The sequence below is a fragment of the Nyctibius grandis genome, chromosome 5, assembly GCF_013368605.1.
Source record: "Nyctibius grandis isolate bNycGra1 chromosome 5, bNycGra1.pri, whole genome shotgun sequence".
NCBI lineage: Eukaryota > Metazoa > Chordata > Aves > Nyctibiiformes > Nyctibiidae > Nyctibius > Nyctibius grandis.
This window is the reverse complement of record NC_090662.1, coordinates 86474972-86493497: the sequence shown is the minus strand read 5'-3', so window position 1 is coordinate 86493497 and position 18526 is coordinate 86474972.

Sequence of the window (18526 nt, the reverse complement as noted above, 5' to 3'; positions counted from 1 at the left end):
CTTGAGTGATCAGTTTTCCCAACAACAAGAACTCATTTTCCCATGTTAAACCTGAAAACAAGGAAGCGAGGTTCTCGCCGGGCATGCTTTGAACAGTACAGACGAGACAACATACAACTGCCCAAAACAATTTTGCCAATGGTGATAAAGGCATACTGCAAAGATTATTAAAGCTATACAATTTAAAACTATACACACAATCAAAACTTCCATTAAATGTTACTTTCTTCTTCTTCTCTGAACTTCTATCTTACAACCTGTAAATGAACAGAAAAAGAAACTTCTCGGTCCTATTAGTGAAAGGACCAGATGAGATTTTGGTTAGAATGATGGAACAATCCATCGTGTATTAATTTTATGCTCCTTTCCCAGGGCATCTTTTGCTTTCCAAGCATATTCATTAAACGGAGTAACAAGTACCAGTGGAACTTCTCCCACAGTAGGAAGTTTTACCAGTACTGGTTGTCCTGGATGATAAGATGAATTTATGGGATGATCTGGACCTTTGGGGGCAGGTATAATTGTCGGGGGCTCCAGATAAAAAGCTGTAATTTTTGGACTGCCAAATTTTCCCCACCGGTTGTTTACCAAAGTGAGAGCATCCCATAACCGGCTTGCCCATCCTGGGTGTCACGGTTTAAAGCTGGGCTAGCTATTAACCCGGTGGCAGACGCTCTCTGTTAACCTTCTCCCCCCCCCCACCCTAAGGGAAAGGGAAAAGGGAGAGAGACTTATGGGTTGAAAAGTTAAAACAGTTTTAATAAACTATAGTAATGAAAAAGAGTATAATAAGAATAATAGAAATAATCAAATATATACAAATATATACAAAACCAAGATCGAGAGCTTGGAAATCCTCCTCAGGCAGAGTTGCTCCCCCCAGCACGGGCAGAGGGGAAAATGCAGTAGCTCCCCCTGCCATCACAACTGCAGGCTTTTAACTGGAGAATTGGCAAAGCTGGTACTAATCAGTGGGAGACAGGAGGGCCCCTCCCTCCTGTGCCCCACCTCCAGGAGGTGGTGGGTTAGTGATAAATAGGAAAGTGAGAATGACATGTATGGGATGGAATACCTCGTTGGTCAATTCTGGGCCACCTGCCCCATCTGCTCCTCCCTGCAGGTGCGACCCCCCTTCGGCTCTTCACTCGTAAGCAGTGAGGAATTTAGCAGTGACCTTGGTTTCTCTAAGAATAATTGGTCTGGTTTGGGCCAAACCAGGACATTCCACCCCTTATTCCATACCATTCACGTCATACTCAGATCACCACTACCTTTTCATTTTCAAATATATATATACACATATCACTAGTTTATGATTCATCTTTATGCAAAAAATTCATCAAGTTCATTTAGTTCAGGATTGTGGGTTTCCATCTGGCTAGCAGTCTCTCAGGGCAGGAGACATGGTATGAGTTTTGTCACGGTTCATGCCCACGGGTTGCAGGTTCAAAATGTCAGTCTCGAGGAGGTTACTGGACGCCACTTGCAGCTAGCTCCAGTCTCATCACCATTGTCTTAACCTGAAAGACACTTATGACCACTGTTAGTATTATGCAGCAACAACATACAGTTCAGAATTAAGTATTCTCACCCAGGATCAGATCACCTTCAGGGACACATCGGACTTCACCATCTTGCAACATCACCCACCAAGTACATCCAGGTCCCTGAGCAAAAGCAATCCCACGAATGGGTTTACCTTTGCCCGTAGCAGGAAGAACCCAGATAGTTTTTCCCAATAGATTCCTTTCATGCACCACAGGGACTTTATCTCTTTCTACCGTATGTAGAAGGTCTGACTGAGCAGGGCCAGCTCGATTGATAGATCCCCTGGTGTTAACTAACCAGGTAGCTTGTGCCAGATGCTTATCCCAGTTTTTAAAGGTTCCACCCCCCATTGCTTTTAGGGTAGTTTTTAACAGCCCATTATACCGTTCAACTTTCCCAGATGCTGGTGCATGATAGGGGATGTGATATACCCATTCGATGCCATGCTCTTTGGCCCAGTTGTCTATGAGACTGTTTTTGAAATGAGTCCCATTGTCCGACTCAATTCTCTCTGGCGTGCCGTGTCGCCACAAGATTTGCTTTTCGAGGCCCAGAATAGTGTTCTGGGCAGTGGCATGGGGCACAGAGTATGTTTCCAACCATCCGGTGGTCGCCTCTACCATGGTAAGCACATAGCATTTACCCTGGCGGGTTTGAGGGAGTGTGATATAGTCAATTTGCCAGGCCTCCCCATATTTATATTTCAACCACCGCCCCCCATACCACAGAGGTTTTAACCGTTTGGCTTGCTTAATTGCGGTGCATGTTTCACAATCATGGATAACCTGTGCAATAGAGTCCATGGTTAAGTCCACCCCTCGGTCACGAGCCCATCTGTATGTTGCATCTCTTCCTTGATGACCTGAAGTGTCATGAGCCCACCGAGCTAAAAATAGTTCACCTTTATGTTCCCAGTCCAAATCTATTTGGAACACTTTAGCAGCTTGATCCGCTTGTTGGTTGTTTCGATGTTCCTCAGTTGCCCGACTTTTAGGTACGTGAGCATCTACATGTCGTACCTTCACGACTAGTTTCTCTAGCCGAGCAGCAATATCTTGCCACAATTCAGCAGCCCAAATAGGTTTACCTTTGCGCTGCCAGTTGCTTCGCTTCCACTGCTTTAACCACCCCCACAAGGCATTTGCTACCATCCATGAGTCAGTATAAAGATACAGTCTTGGCCACTTTTCTCGTTCAGCAATGTCTAAAGCCAGCTGGATGGCTTTTACCTCTGCAAATTGACTTGATTCACCTTGTCCTTCTGTGGCTTCTGTGACTCGTCGTATGGGACTCCATACAGCAGCTTTCCACTTCCGATGCTTTCCTACAAGACGGCAGGATCCATTGGTGAACAGGACATACTGCTTCTCATCCTCTGGTAGTTCATTATATGGTGGGGCTTCTTCAGCACGTGTCACCTCCTTTTCTGGTGGCATTCCGAAGTCTTTGCCTTCTGGCCAGTCCATGATCACTTCTAAGATTCCTGGGCGATTAGGGTTTCCTATTCGAGCCCTCTGTGTAATTAATGCAATCCATTTACTCCATGTAGCATCAGTCGCATGATGGGTAGTAGGAACCTTACCCTTGAACATCCAGCCTAGTACTGGTAATCGAGGTGCCAGGAGAAGTTGTGCTTCAGTACCAATTACCTCTGAAGCAGCTCTAACTCCTTCATATGCTGCCAGTATCTCTTTTTCAGTTGGGGTGTAATTGGCCTCAGAACGCTTGTATCCTCGACTCCAAAATCCTAGGGGTCGACCTCGAGTCTCCCCTGGCACTTTCTGCCAGAGGCTCCAGGTAGGACCATTGTCCCCAGCTGAGGTGTAGAGCACATTTTTAACATCTTGTCCTGTACAGACTGGTCCAAGAGCTACTGCATGCACAATCTCTTGTTTAATCTGTTCAAAAGCCTGTCGTTGTTCAGGGCCCCACTGAAAATCATTCTTCTTTCTGGTCACTTGATAAAGAGGGCGTACAATCTGGCTGTAATCTGGAATATGCATTCTCCAGAAACCCACAACACCTAAGAAGGCTTGTGTTTCCTTTTTGTTAGTTGGTGCGGACATAGCTGTTATTTTGTTGATCACCTCTATCGGGATCTGATGACGCCCTTCTTGCCATTTAATCCCTAAAAAACTGGATCTCCCGGGCAGGTCCCTTGACCTTGCCTCTTTTTGTGGCAAAACCAGCTTTCAGAAGAATTTGGATTATTTTCTCCCCTTTTTCAAAAACTTCTGCTGCTGTATCACCCCACACAATGATGTCATCAATGTATTGCAAATGTTCTGGAGCTCCACCCTTTTCTAGTGCAGTCTGGATCAGTCCATGGCAAATAGTAGGACTGTGTTTCCACCCCTGGGGCAGTCGATTCCAGGTATACTGGATACCTCTCCAGGTAAAAGCAAACTGTGGCCTGCACTTTGGTGCCAAAGGAATAGAGAAAAATGCATTAGCTATGTCTATGGTGGCGTACCACTTGGCTGCCTTTGACTCCAGTTCGTATTGAAGTTCTAGCATGTCTGGCACAGCAGCACTCAGCGGTGGCGTAACTTCATTTAGGCCACGATAGTCCACAGTTAATCTCCATTCTCCATCAGACTTTCACACTGGCCATATAGGACTATTAAAGGGTGAGCGAGTCTTGCCAATCACTCCTTGATTTTCTAATCAGTTTATGAATGGGGATCAGGGAGTCTCGACTGGTGCGATATTGTCGTTGGTGCACCGTGGCAGTAGCAATCGGCACCTGTTGTTCTTCAACCTTCAGCAACCCCACAACAGAAGGATCTTCTGAGAGGCCAGGCAAGGTAAACAGCTGTTTAATGTCCTCAGTCTCTACAGCTGCTATACCAAAGGCCCATCTATACCCTTTTGGGTCCTTAAAATACCCTCTCTTGAGGTAGTCTATGCCAAGGATGCACGGAGCATCTGGGCCAGTCACAATGGGGTGCTTTTTCCATTCATTTTTAGTTAGGCTCACTTCGGCCTCCAATACAGATAACACTTGAGATCCTCCTGTTACTCCTGAAATACTGATAGGTTCTGCCCCTTTATGATCCGATGGCATTAGGGTGCACTGTGCACCAGTGTCTACCAAGGCTCGACACTTTTGTGGTTTTGATGTGCCAGGCCATCGAACCCACACAGTCCAATAAACTCAGTTGTCCCTCTCCTCCACCTGGCTAGAGGCAGGGCCCCCCTAATTAAGAAATGGATTCGTGCTGCTCACAGGGACTGGACCTTCATTTCTCCTATTCACACTTGGGAAAAAGGGAATTGAGGCCCATCTACCCTGGCTGGGGTCCTGCTCACTGGTAACTAGAGCAGGACCAGTAATTTTCTCATCAGTCTGGACTTGTAAGGCAGCGGCTCGATACTTCCACACTTTTCCCTCGCATTTGGCTGAGGCATCAGTGAACCAGGCTTTCGGTAATTGCTTGGAAAATGGAGGCGCTACTCGTATGACGGGAGGTGGGAGGTTATTCTCATGATCTGGAGAGAATTCCTCCTGTATAGCTAGTTTTTTAGGTGCGCCTTCTGATACGTTAAAGATGCCACAATAATGTTCAATTTGTGCATACCATTTCTGCATGGATGCTCGTTGTGCCACCCCATCAGGGGGAGGGGTCCCTGCTAAAGTTGGTTTTATTACCTTAAAGGGGCCTCTGAGAATGATTGGTTGCTGACGAATGGTGCGCTTGGCCTCTCGTAGTGCTAAGCTTACCACAAACAATCCCTTTTCCCATACTGTGTAACGTTTTTCTGCGTCTTTAAAACTATGAGAATAGAAGCCAACAGGTCTCGGGGGTCCCTCTGGTCCCTTTTGCCAGAAGTGAAGTGACAGTCCAGATTCAGCAAATCCCCATTCAATTTGGATGGGACCAGTAGGATGAATTGGACCTAAGGCTTGGTGACTAGAAGCCTCAAGTATCAGTAGTTGTAGAGCTTCTTCATGGACACAGGTCCACTCCCAAGAGACACCTTTTCGTAACAAATTATACAACAGCCTAGCTATTATGGAAGTCAGGGATATGTTTTCACCAAAATACCAAGGTTCCTAGTGCTTGCTGCAATTCTTGTTTCGAGGTAGGTAATTTTACCTGGTCTAAAGCTAGCAGAGTATCATCTGGAATGCACATGGTTCCTCCTTTCCACCAGATTCAGAGAAATTTAACTTCTTTTGCAGGTAATTGAACCTTCTCAGGTGGGACTTGCAATCCCAACCCTTCCAGGTGCATGATAATTGTTCACTGCATCTTGCCCACAGGTTCAATTTGGTCTCCCCCTATTAGCACATCATCAATATATTGACAAGTTTTGACATTTTTTTCCAGAGGGATTTGTTGTAATTCCCTTGCCAGGGCGTGATCTGCCAGAGTTGGGGAGTGCTTAAACCCTTGGGGTAATCTTGTAAATGTATATTGCTGTCCTTCCCAAGTGAAGGCAAAGCGAGCCTGATCCTCTGGTTGGAGAGGAACCATGAAAAACATATCTTTAACATCAATAGTTGCCAAAATAGGGTGGGCTTGCTCCTGAATGGTACTAATGAGTTTGGCAATGTTAGGCACAGCAGCAGTTAGGCGTCCTGTGTTGGCATTCAATCGACGATAATCAATCGTCAGTCGCCATTTTCCATTTGGTTTTCGCACTGGCCATACCGGAGAGTTGTAGGGCGAGTGTGTGGGAACTATAATTCCTTGCTCCCGCAATTCTGTCAAAACAGGGGCTATGCCTTCTCTGGCTCACAGGGGTAGAGAACATGGTTTCACATTAGTCAATTTAGATGGGGGAAGTGGAGAGGCTGGAATCAGGAGTCTCAAATTTAATTTGGCAACTCCAGATATCCAGTTGCCTCCCTGATTGTCTGTCCACTTACGGCCCTTTAAGACATCCATTCCCAATAAATTTGATGGGAATTCTCCCATTACCATTTCTACAGTAATTGATGTGTCTTCCCCGGGGAGTCTGAGAGGTTCGCACTAACATCTGTACCTTAACATTCCCGAATGCATCCAACACCATCAGGGGTTTTTTTGAAGGTTTTATTCCACATCAACGGGCATCATTCTCCTGTATAGCAGAGATTTGAGCACCAGTGTCCACTACAAAAGGAATAGGTATTTGTTTAGGTCCCACCACACAAAATAAAATCAAATCACCTCGTGGGGTGAGGGTGAGCTGTCTAATGTGCATCCACCCTTCGCCCATCCACTCATGAGAGATAGGCGAAGGAACTAGTTTTCCTCCCTCCTGGGTGAAAATTTAGAAACTACCTCCTGGCTCCACCCAAGGTGGGGCAGAGGGAATTCCATACCTTCCCCCAGGGGCATTACATGATGGTTTCTTAGGTGGTTTCATTACCTATCCCTCATCAGTGGTAATTACTCTTGTGTCTTTCCTTGGCCACTCTAGTACCATTTTCTCCAACTGTTCTGTACAAAGCCCATTCATACACTTCAGGGGTATTCCCTTGTGTTTTCCTATTAACCACAATGCTCTCCTTTGAGATATATTATCTTTCTTTGAATTCACCGGGTTCGAGGGAGAGGGCCTCGCTGGAGGAAACTTCGCCTCCGCACGCCTCACATTTTTAGGTTCTGATTTCACTGGACCATATTTCCACCTGTATTTAATCAATTCTTGAGCTACTTCCCCCCACATCCACACTTTTTGTCCCGGGATATGGCAATCCAGGGTTAAAGCTCTGGTTAAAGCAGCTGTCACCCGTTCACTCTGAGGGGTATTTCTGATAGTGCCTTGTAATTGAATTCCTAAGGGTTTCAAAGAATCAGGCAAACCTCTGATCAAGGGAGTCATCCTCTCAGGATCTACCGGCATCATCATTGGGGATTCCTGCCTAAACTTCAATTCCCGATCATACATCATCTGCAAACAAGCCACCTTGTGCACATTCTCCACAAGCTGATCCACTGAGCCTGTAAGCACAAGGGGACCTCCCCTCTCCAAGGGATTTAAACCTCCAGCCCAATAAGCTGCTCACTGGGTGAGAGACCAAGGGGCCCTATGATCACCAGTAGTCAAAAACACTCCAGGTGGCCAATATCCCTCAGCTTCTCTTTCACTCAACATAATCTGATCTCCACCAGTTAAGGACACTCTCCACACATACTCTGTCTCAGACTCCTTCGCACTGCACGAATATTCTTTTTTCAACTTAGCCAATTCAGTTGCTGTATACGGTATCTCCTTAGTAACCATCTTAGGGTTATTGTCCTCACTATCCTCATAAGCATATTCTACCTTGACTAGCGGTCAAAGGGGTTGCGGAGGACCCTGCGGTAAATTATATCGCGTCCTCACTTCCTCTGGTTCTCCACTGGGGTACAAACCATCCCCTTTGTGATAATCACCATGGGACGGGGCTGCATCAGTTGCCTGTTGATGATTCTGTCGCCCCCTGCAGTCACAAGCAAGTAACTTTTCTACAAAAGCCTCCTGCAAACACCTTACATTCTCCTGTTCGTTCCCTACTTCATCTTGCAGAGTTTTAACCTGTTCCTCCAATTCACAGTTTCTTTCTTCTAAATCTGCCACCTGCTCTTGCAACAACTGCACCAAAAGCTTTAGTGCCTGTGGCGTCTGTGCCGGGTCTTCTAATTCCCGATTTTGGGTTTCAACAGATGCACTCAGAATTGCGCCCTTTCTCTCTAAGCTACTGATACCTTCCGAAACTCAAGGATCCTGTCCGTGATGCCAATTTAAAATGTCAGGTTCCAGATTAAGATCTGCTTTATTAGTAAATCTAGAAATAAAATGCAGTCAGTCCCGAGAGGGACCCGCCTGATTGGTAAAAATAAACCTAGAAATTAAATGCAGTCAGTCCTGAGAAGGACCCGCCTGATTAGTAACTCCGGTGCAGTCAGTCCACGTGGGACCCGCCTGGTTCAATGCAGTCAGACCACATGGGACCCACCTGATTAATCACCCAGTATAAATCACCCGGTATGCTTTACCTGCCTGCAAGTAAAGCACCCCCAAAATCCTGACCAGAAATAAAATAGATTCGTGATCCTTGAGTTCCTGTACCCCAGAAGATGGCGTCTGAGCACGTGGGATAGGATGGTTTCTGAGACAATGCCGAAGAGAAAAAAAAAAAGGGGGGGACAAGGAACAGATCCCCACAGCCTGGTGCCATGAAAGTCACCCAGTGGTCAAAGAACCCAAAATCCCACCTACTTCACCAGTCTCTTAGCCACGTATTAATCTGTTGTGTTTTCGTAGTCCTTTCCCTATTTTCTCCTAACACCAAAAAAAATTGAGGGGAATACAACCTGTGCACCTACCCCCTTCACCAAACACCCCAGGGCCCTGAAGTCCCTTTTGATAGCCCTGGGACTTCTCCCTTCAATCTCATCCCTACCCACCTGGAATACTAATAGTGGGTAGTAGTCAGAGGGCCTCACCAGTTCAGGAAGCCCCCTGGATACATCCCTTACCCAAGCCTCAGGGAGGCAGCAGACTTCCCTGTGAGTTGGGTCTGGCCTGCATATGGGGCCCTCCGTTTCCCTTAGCAGGGAGTCGCCTACAACAATTACTTTTCTCATTTTTGGAGCTGGTTGCAACCCTTCTAGTTGGTTGCTTCTGTTTAAGTAGTCCCTTAGAAGGTCCTTCACCTAGATTTGTGTCTTCCTGACGCTCAGATTCCAACACCTCATACCTATGCTGCAGGGGGATGTGGGGAGAGGAGGAAGGCCAGGATGGGATTCACCTACCACCCTGAGCAGGGACCTGCCTCCATTCCCCGCCAATCCCCTAGGTCTCCTCCTGCTCCTTGTGGAGGGGGAAGAGGATCCTCCACTTCCTGGGGAGCATTAGGCCAGTCCATTTTCCTCAGGGCAGGCAGAGAACAGCACTGCCCACCAATCTCTTCCTGGGATGCTCTTGTGCTCCTTAACTTTTCCACCTCCTCCTTGAGTTGTGCCAAGGAGATCAGGTCATTGACCTGTTCACACCTCACACAGGCAACGTCTCCATTACCCTCGAGTGCCAGTGCAAGGCTCTGGCACTCACTGCAGCCTGACGCCTAGACCTCCACATGCTTCCGCAGCAGGTCTGTTTGCGTTGCCATGTCCTTTCTGACACCCGTAGAGGACTTAGGGCCCCGCTGAGTGGAGACTATTCCTGGACTCTCCTCTTGCCCCAATGGGAGCTTAGAATCATACAGTTCAAGTTATTGGCTATTCTCACCCAAAATCAAATCTCCTTGGGGTACACATCTAACTTCCCCATCCTCCTGCATCATCCACCAGGTACACCCAGGTCCTTGAGCAAAAGGAACTCCACACATAGGTTTGCCTTTGCTCGAGGCAGGAGTAATCCAAACTGTTTTCCCCAACGTATTTCTTGCATGAACCACAGGGACTTTATCCCACTCTACAGTGCGCAACAGTTCAGATTGAGCAGGACCAGCCCAATTGACAGATCCTCTGGCATTAACAACCAGGTGGCTTTTGCTAAGTGTTCGTCCCAGTTTTTGAATGTCCCATCACCTGTCGCTTTCAGTGTTGTCTTCAACAGCCCATTACATCATTCAACTTTCCCAGCAGCTGGTGCATGGTCAGGGATGTGATATATCCATTCAATATCATGCTCTTTAGCCCAGGTGTCTATGAGGCTATTTTGGAAACGAGTCCCATTGTCTGACTCTATTCTTTCCAGAGTGCCACATTGCCACAAAATTTGCTTTTCAAGGCCCGTAATAGTGTTATGGGCAGTGGCGTGAAGCACGGAGTACGTTTCCAACCAGCCGGTACTTGCTTCCACCATTGTGGGCACATAGTGCTTTCCTTGGCAGGTTCATGGAAGTGAGATGTAATCAATTTGCCAGGCCTCTCCATGCTTATATTTCAGCCATCGTCCTCCATACCACAGGAGTTTTAGTCGTTTGGCTTGCTTAATTGCAGCACAAGTTTCACATTCATGAATGACCTGTGCAATAGTGTCCATAGTCAAATCCACCCCTGGGTCACAGGCCCATCTATATGTTGCATCTCTGCCTTGATGGCCTGATGTTTTATGGGCCCACCAAGTTAAAAATAATTCACCTTTATGCTGCCAGTCCAGGTCTACTTGAGACACTTTGATCTTAGCAGCTTGATCCACCTGCTGGTTGTTTTGTTGTTCCTCAGTGGCTCGACTCTTGGGTACATGGGCATCTACGTGATGTACCTTCACAAACAGCTTCTCTAATTGGGTAGCAATATCCTGCCATAATGCAGCTGCCCAGATGGATTTGCCTCTGTGCTGCCAGTTGTTTTTCTTCCATTGCTTCAGCCATCCCCACAGGGCATTTGCTACCATCCATGAGTCAGTATACAGGTAGAGTACTGGCCTCTTCAGCACGCATCACTTCCTCCTCTGGTGACATTCCAAAATCTTTGCCTTCCAGCGAGTCCATAATTACTTCCAAATTCCCAGGTGACTGAGGTTCCCTATTTGAGCCCACTGAGTAATCAATACAACCCACTTACTCCACATAGCATCAGTTGCATGACGTGTAGAGGGGGGTCTTACCTTTAAACACCCAGTTCAACACTGGCAATCTGGGTGCCAGGAGGAGCTGTGCCTCAGTGCCAATTACTTCTGAGGCAGCTCAAACTCCTTCATAGGCTGCCAGTATCTCTTTTTCTATTGGAGTATAACAGTTCTCTGATCCTCTGTATCCCTGGCTCCAAAACCCTAGGGGTCAACCTCAAGTCTCCCCCAGTGCCTTTTGCCAGAGGCTCCAGGTAGGACTGTCCTCCCTGGCTGCAGTATAGAGGACATTCTTTACTTCTGGTCCCATCTGGACTAGTCCAAGGGCCACTGCATGAACTATCTCTTGTTTAATTTGCTCAAAAGCGTGTTGTTGCTCAGGGCCCCATTTAAAGTCATTCTTCTTCCAGGTCACTTTTTAGAGAGGGCTCACAATCTGATTGTAAAGGGGAATGTGCATCCTCCAGAAGCCTACTACACCTAAGAAAGCTTGTGTCTCCTTTTTGTTAGTTGGCAGAGACATGGCTGTTATTTTGTTGATCACATCCATTGGGATCTGACAACAGCCATCTTACCACTTGATTCCTAAAAACTGTCTCTTTTGCAGGTCCCTTGACCTTACTGCATTTGATGGCAGTACCAGCTTCTAGGAAGATTTGAATTACTTTTTCCCCTTTTTCAGAAACTTCTCCTGCTCTATTACCCCATACAATGATGTCATCAATGTACTGCAGGTGTTCTGGAGCTCCGCCATTTTCCAGTGCAGTCTAGATCAGTCCATGGCAAACAGTGGGGCTATGTTTCCACCCCTGGGCCAATTGATTCCAGGTGTACTGGATGCCCCTCCAGGTGAAAGCAAACTGTCGCCTACACTCCATTACCAAACAAATAGAGAAAAACACATTTGCGATGTCAATCATGGCATACCACTTCACTGCCTTTGACTCCCGTTCATAATGGAGTTCTAACATGTCCAGTACAGCAGCACTCAGCAGTGGTGTGACTTCATTCGGGCCACAATAGTCCACAATTAGTCTCTACTCCCCATGAGACTTTCACACTGGCTGTGTGGGACTGTTGAAGGGTGAGCACATTTTGCTGATCACCCCTTGGTTCTCCAGTTGACCGGTCAGCTCATGGATGGGGATCAGTGAGTCTCTATTAGTACAATATTACCATCAGAGGACCACTGTAGTAGCAATGGGCACCTTTTGCTCCTCTACCCTCAGCAGCCCCACACTGGGCACCAAATAAACCGTCTTCATTTAGCCTGCACCCAAGGCTAAAAACAATAAGCAGTTGTTCTCTCACCCAATGTCCCTTCCCCAAATGAGGAAGGACATTGTGAAAAGGAGGGACACTCGTGGGTTAAACAGATTTCATAAAATAAAGAAACCAATATCAATGGTAATATAAAACACACAAAATTATGCTTAGTCCACAGAGTTGTGGCAAGTCACTCCAGAGACAGTAATCATTGAGAAGGAGAAAAAAATGGAGGGGAGAACAGAACAGAGCAAAAAGAGCCCCACCCCTCCCCAGCAGCTTTCCCTTTTATAGTGAACCTGACATTAATGATACAGAATATACCTGTGGGCCAACCTGGGTCAGCTGCCCTGGATTTAACTGCTAATGGCCTTGATCACCATGGCTGGCCACAAACTGAAACAAAATCTAACAAACTTGATTCTATAAATTTTATCCCTACAAAACCAGGACAAAATAATAATAATAGAATATACCAACAAGTGATGCACAGTGCAACTGCTCACCACCTGCTGATCAATGTCCAGCCCATTCCTGGCTACCAATCCCAGAGGAGAGAAAATCCTGAAACCACAATCCTGGAAGAAAAAGCTTCCCAGCCAACCCTCATCTCTATACTAAGCATGACATTGCATGATATGGAATATTTTACTGGCCAATTTGGATCCATTGCTCTGGCTATGCTCCCTCCCAGCTTCTTGTGCACCCACACACTAAAAGCATGGAAGTTGAAAAGTCCTTGATTTCTTAGCAACAACTAAAAACATCAGTGTGTTATCAACAGTCTTCTCATACCAAATCCCCTACTAAATCCAAAACATAGTGCTATTCTAGCTACTAAAAAGGAAATTAGCTCTGCCCCAGACGATACTAGGCCTGGTACAGGCCCCAGAATTAACTGCACAACCAGCCCTTTTATTAACTCCCTCCTGCCTGCTGTTCCTCTATGCCTGAAAACAATCATAGTCTTTCAGCTCTGCAACACCTCCATTGCTCTCACTGCTCTCCTGGCTCTTCTTGCAGTAGCTGTGATCTCTAAGAGCATGGGTCTGCAGGATGTGTCCAAAAGCCTGGGTCTTGCTGCTTCTGCAGTAATCATGGTCTAACAGGGCCCTCTTGATTGCATATTCTGCCTTCTGCCTCTTCTTTGCAGCATTGCTCTAACAACAAGGAAACACAATTAGCACAAGCCTGTACCCCATAATGGTCTTTGTCCTCATTTAGCCTGCACCCAGGGCTAAACAATAAACAGTTTTTCTATCACCCAATGTCCCTTCCCCAAATGAGGAAGGGAATTGGGAAAAGGAGGGAGACTTGTAGGTTGAAGTTAAACAGATTTAATGAAATAAAGAAATCAATATAAGTGACAACACAAAAGAGATAAAACTATACTTACCTACAGAGCACCAGCAAGTTGCTCTAGGAATCATAATCATGAGCAATAAGAGAGAGAGGGATAATGAGAAGACAGTAAAAGAAGCCCCACCTCTTCCCTCCAAGCCCTCTCTTTTATAGTGAACTTGATGTTAGTGATACAGAATACACCTGTGGGCCAGCCTGGGTCAGCTGCCTTGGATTTAACTGCTGAGGGCCTTGATCATCATGGCTGGCCACAAACTGAAACCAAATCCCAATGAAACCAGGACAGTCTTGCAAGCAGCTGTCAGACCCCCCAACAACCGTCAGCAAAAGGAGATCTCTACCACTCCCCACACTCTCTGTATGACACTTATCTCAGTTTCTGACCCACAGGCCCATTGCCTGGTTCTTCTGCTTCATGTGGTTTTATTGGGAAATGCCTGTGGGGCTATTCCTTTTTGACCCCCATCGCAGAGGTGTGTTTAGATAAAAGTGCGACTTTACAGAGTTTGATGGCAAGGTTCACTCTATTACTTACTACATGGAGAATACATACAGAGGGAAAATTGGGTTAGAATCGATTGAGAATGATTGACACAGAGACTGGAGGTGCAGAAAGGTAAGGGAGACCCTCCAGTTGAGTCACAACGTTCAGAACAAACCCCCTTGCTTTCTAAACTCCTTCTCAGAGAGAAGCCGTCATGCTTATTCCCACTTCACTTACCTTGTGTCTGGGCATTTGGTGTTAGTTTGCTCTGAAGTTCAACTCCGAGGTTTCCCAAAGCAGACTCTCAGGCATCGGATTTTGTAAAATAAATAATTTAATAGAGTGGTACAGCAGCATGGTCAGCTCATGTCTCTGGAGAAGGGCCAAAAGGGGGGAATAAAGAAATCTCTGTCAATTATACCCTTACAGACTGTTCACCTACCCCTCACGTGATGGTTTGGTCCTGTAGTAGTATTTGGGTCTGGGGTCTTCTTGTTCCCCATTGGATTCCTTCACTGTCTTCAGACAGGCTGTTACCTTGTCTAGTTGCAGCTGCTGTTGATGGTTTGTAGCCTTGAAGCCTTCATATCTTCTGATTTACGCTGGCTCTGGAGGCCCTGTTGTGACTAAGTAGGTACACGTTCAGTAAACCTAAGTGGAAATTACAGCTTGTGGCCTAAGGCTTCAGCAAATCCAGCTACTCATGCTAAGCAAGTAAAGCTAAGCAAACAGCATACTAAATCACACAACGTTATAACTCTAAGTGATTCATTCTATTGAAAACTTACTTATTTAAGCTAAACAACTAATATCTCTTAACATTGAGAGGGGTCCCTGCTACAGGGGAGAGTTGCCTGGCATTCAGTCCAGTTGCTGTCCAAGGAGATTTCAAACTGGGCTCTTCCAGTGATCTGTCATTGATAAAAGATCTCATTGCTTTGAGGAACAGCCTTGAGAGGTGTCCCAGCTCAAGGGGAGACCATCACCATGCAGCCATGCTGCCACACAGGGTGAAATCACAGAAGGCTCACTTAGGTTGTCATATTTATGGGATACAGTGGTTGGCTCGTAGTCAAATTGCACACAATGTGAAAGGTATGCACGAGACTCCTTGTACCCACAACTTATAAGTGTTCACTGTGTCACTCTGCTTCTCTGTGGGTTTCCTAGAGGAGTTCTTGGCCCAGCTACGGCCCAGGTCTTTACCTCCTTTGGAGCCTGCACCAAACTGCTGCTGGTTTCGTTGAGGGGGGTCCAGTGCATCAGTCACAGCCTCACTTGCACGTTCTTCTGAAGCTGGCATTCTGTTCTGGTTTTCCATTTTCACCAGCAGTGTTGCCTGTGTCTTGCAGCACTGTGCAAAACCCAAAGTTTGGCCCAGTTACACTGCATGGGCTGGGACTGTGTCAGGGGGCCTCTTGGTCCAGATCCCAGGACTGGTCCCTCCTTTGCACAGGACAGACCCACACAGGATGGGTCTGTAGCCTTCAGGCACATTCTGACTTGTTTGTGTCCCCCGACCTTGTGACTCTGCTTGCCGTCTTGATCTTTCCCCCTCCCCAGACATGCTAAAGCCTGTTCAGCAGCTTTGTGAAGTGGGGGCCCCCAAGCCCAATTTTTACTTTTATTTAATTCCTTTCTATTGGCATTTAAATGACAACTATTCATTTCATGAGCTCTTTTTAAAGGATGTTTTACACCAACACTTTTACTGATACATATAAAAAGTATGTTATATATCTTTATATATGTATATATATACATATTTATATGAATATACATATATAAAGTGTATCTAGGTATAAATAAACAATACAGACATGTTTTTACACTCCTTTATAGGTGTACTTTGCTCTCTCCGTGCGTATATGCATAAATATATGTAATGCCCTGGCCAGAGGTCCATCTGATGCTGGATCATCTCAGGGTCCCCAGCATCAGACAGAACATAAGATTTTATAACTTGCTATTACTTTTTCTGGGTTATTAATTCTTCCTGAGAGTGTTAGTGCCTTTCTTGTTGGGATCCAAAAAGAATCAGCATTCTCCTGGGGCAAAACAACCCAAATAATGTAACAAATAGAAGAACCAGTTTGTAGGGGGGAGATGATGAAAAAGCCTCTTTTGAACAGGCTAAACACATTGCTGTGTTAGGTCCTAGTCAATCCCACAAACCTTTGTAAGTCCTAGTATCAGGTGATGATATAGCACCTTGGAGTTTGTGGCAAAGAGGCAAGGGGAGGCTCTTGATGCTCTGTCTCCTGATACTCTATTTCCGACGAGGAGGCCCTTGCTATGTGAGTCCATGACAAGTCCAGAGACCTTAGTGTCCTCCTATCCTAGCATCTTCTGCTGGGACATCAGCACTACGAGGTACAGTCCGGGATGCTGACAGAGCCCAATGACCCCTCAAGAGTCAGGTGCAAACACCAGACTCTTCAAGGGAAACTCAGACGGGAACATGGACTAGGAGCCACATATTTAATCCTAAAGGAGTAAGCAGATACCCCTCATTGCATGTCTGAACTTAGGCTGTGTGTAAAAAAAAAAGTCTTTGTTTTATCTCACGCAGAACTGCTATGTGGAGCCTCACAGTATCACTTTTGATCTCTGCATGCTGTATGTCAGTGAACATGAAGTGCCGGACATCTCTGCCCTCCGCACCAAATCTCCTCTTCATCCTCTTCGTCTGCTACATCACATAACTGGACTGTTTGGCGGAATTTGTACCACAGTGTCTTAGGGTACATGGGACTAGGGGTGGAACTTGATGGCAGGACATCTCTGATGGTCCTAGCTCCAAGGTGACTGCTATCCTACAATATTCTCACAATCAATATTTGTTTTATTACTCTTGTATTACTAATTTTAGTAACTGTTTTTTGTAAAATAACCTTTCTAGTAGCCAAAAAAAAATTACTGGTATAATCTGCAACTTACAGTATCTGTGGGAAAGGTCAACTGCATGTGGATCAAGGGGTGGAAGTTAGTCATCTTGACCGGAAGATCATTGTATATCGAGGAGTTAGTGATCCACATAATAGTTGACCTGGGTTGGCCCAAGCCCATGCTGTGCTGTACAGTGCTGCACATAACAGCCTGGCCTTCAGGCCATGCTGTGCTGCACACATCCCTTGGCCAGAGGATGAACTTAGCCACCTAACTGCAACCAAGGATCCCATCATCAGCTCCCACTCAGTACTGGCGATTACACCACCTGCATGGCCTTGTCTTTATCTAACAGTGCAGCAATGACTTCTCATGTGAACATCCTTTTGTTTGACATTAAAATGATGAACAGAAATGTTTTCTTGTAAGAAAATCCTGTAAGAGCTCAAGAGACCACAGTGCTGGGTGGCCTTTTCACCAGCGGGATCTGTATGGTGTGCCCTCAGAGACCCATCCAGTATTGCACAGCTTGGAGCTCCCAGCATCTGGAGGAATGTGAGATTGTCTATACTATCCTCTTTTTTTTTACAGTGTTAGCTCCAATAAACATCATTTTAAGCAATATCTTACAGAGTGTGAGTGCTTTTCTTACTGGAATCATAATGAACCAGCACCTCCTGGTGCCAAAACATTCAAGTGTTTTCCCAGAAGCCAGTCTGTAGTTTTAAAAATCATTCAGATTAACCACAATGATAATATTAAATCTTCTGCCTTTATGCGAACCAAGTACTAACTGACAAAAAGTCTTCTTGGAATCTTTAATGTTACTCAGCCTATAAAATGTTTTGTGCTCTTTTAAGACTTTATCACTTCTCTGACCCCCTTCCAAAGGCCAATAAAATAGTATATAATTTTCAGTTCATCTTTATCATTCAGCCAGTGGACTGGGCATCCCTTGCTTCCCTCTGCTCTCACAGTCTGAACAATCTTTCCATCTGCTTCAAGAATGGAAGACGGTGGAAAAAAAAGATTTCTTTATAGCATGTATCTCTGTAAAGATGTTAGTCATATTCTGTACATTAATTCATTATTCATGAGTGATACGTTACTTACATTCCCAGAGAAAACTTACCATCTCAGCCCAAATCAACAAAGGCCTACAGACATCTGAGGTGCCCAAACACACTTGCAGAAAAGGAAGGGTGATGGAAATACCAAGTGCATCACCACGGGCAGGCAGTGTGGTTGGCTTTTCACTACAGAGCCATGATTTAGTGGGTCTTGCTCTGCGCCAAAGCACAGTGGCCATTCAGCAGAGGATGCAGGGTAGCAGAGATACAGTCCGCCTGTAACTGTACATGTCATTTTTTCCTTTGTAGAAAATAGGCATATAGAAAAAAAGTCTTTGCTTTACAGACAAGTGGATTTCTTCCATAATTTCAGCAAGGATTCCCCCAGATCAATACCTACTGCATCTGTGCA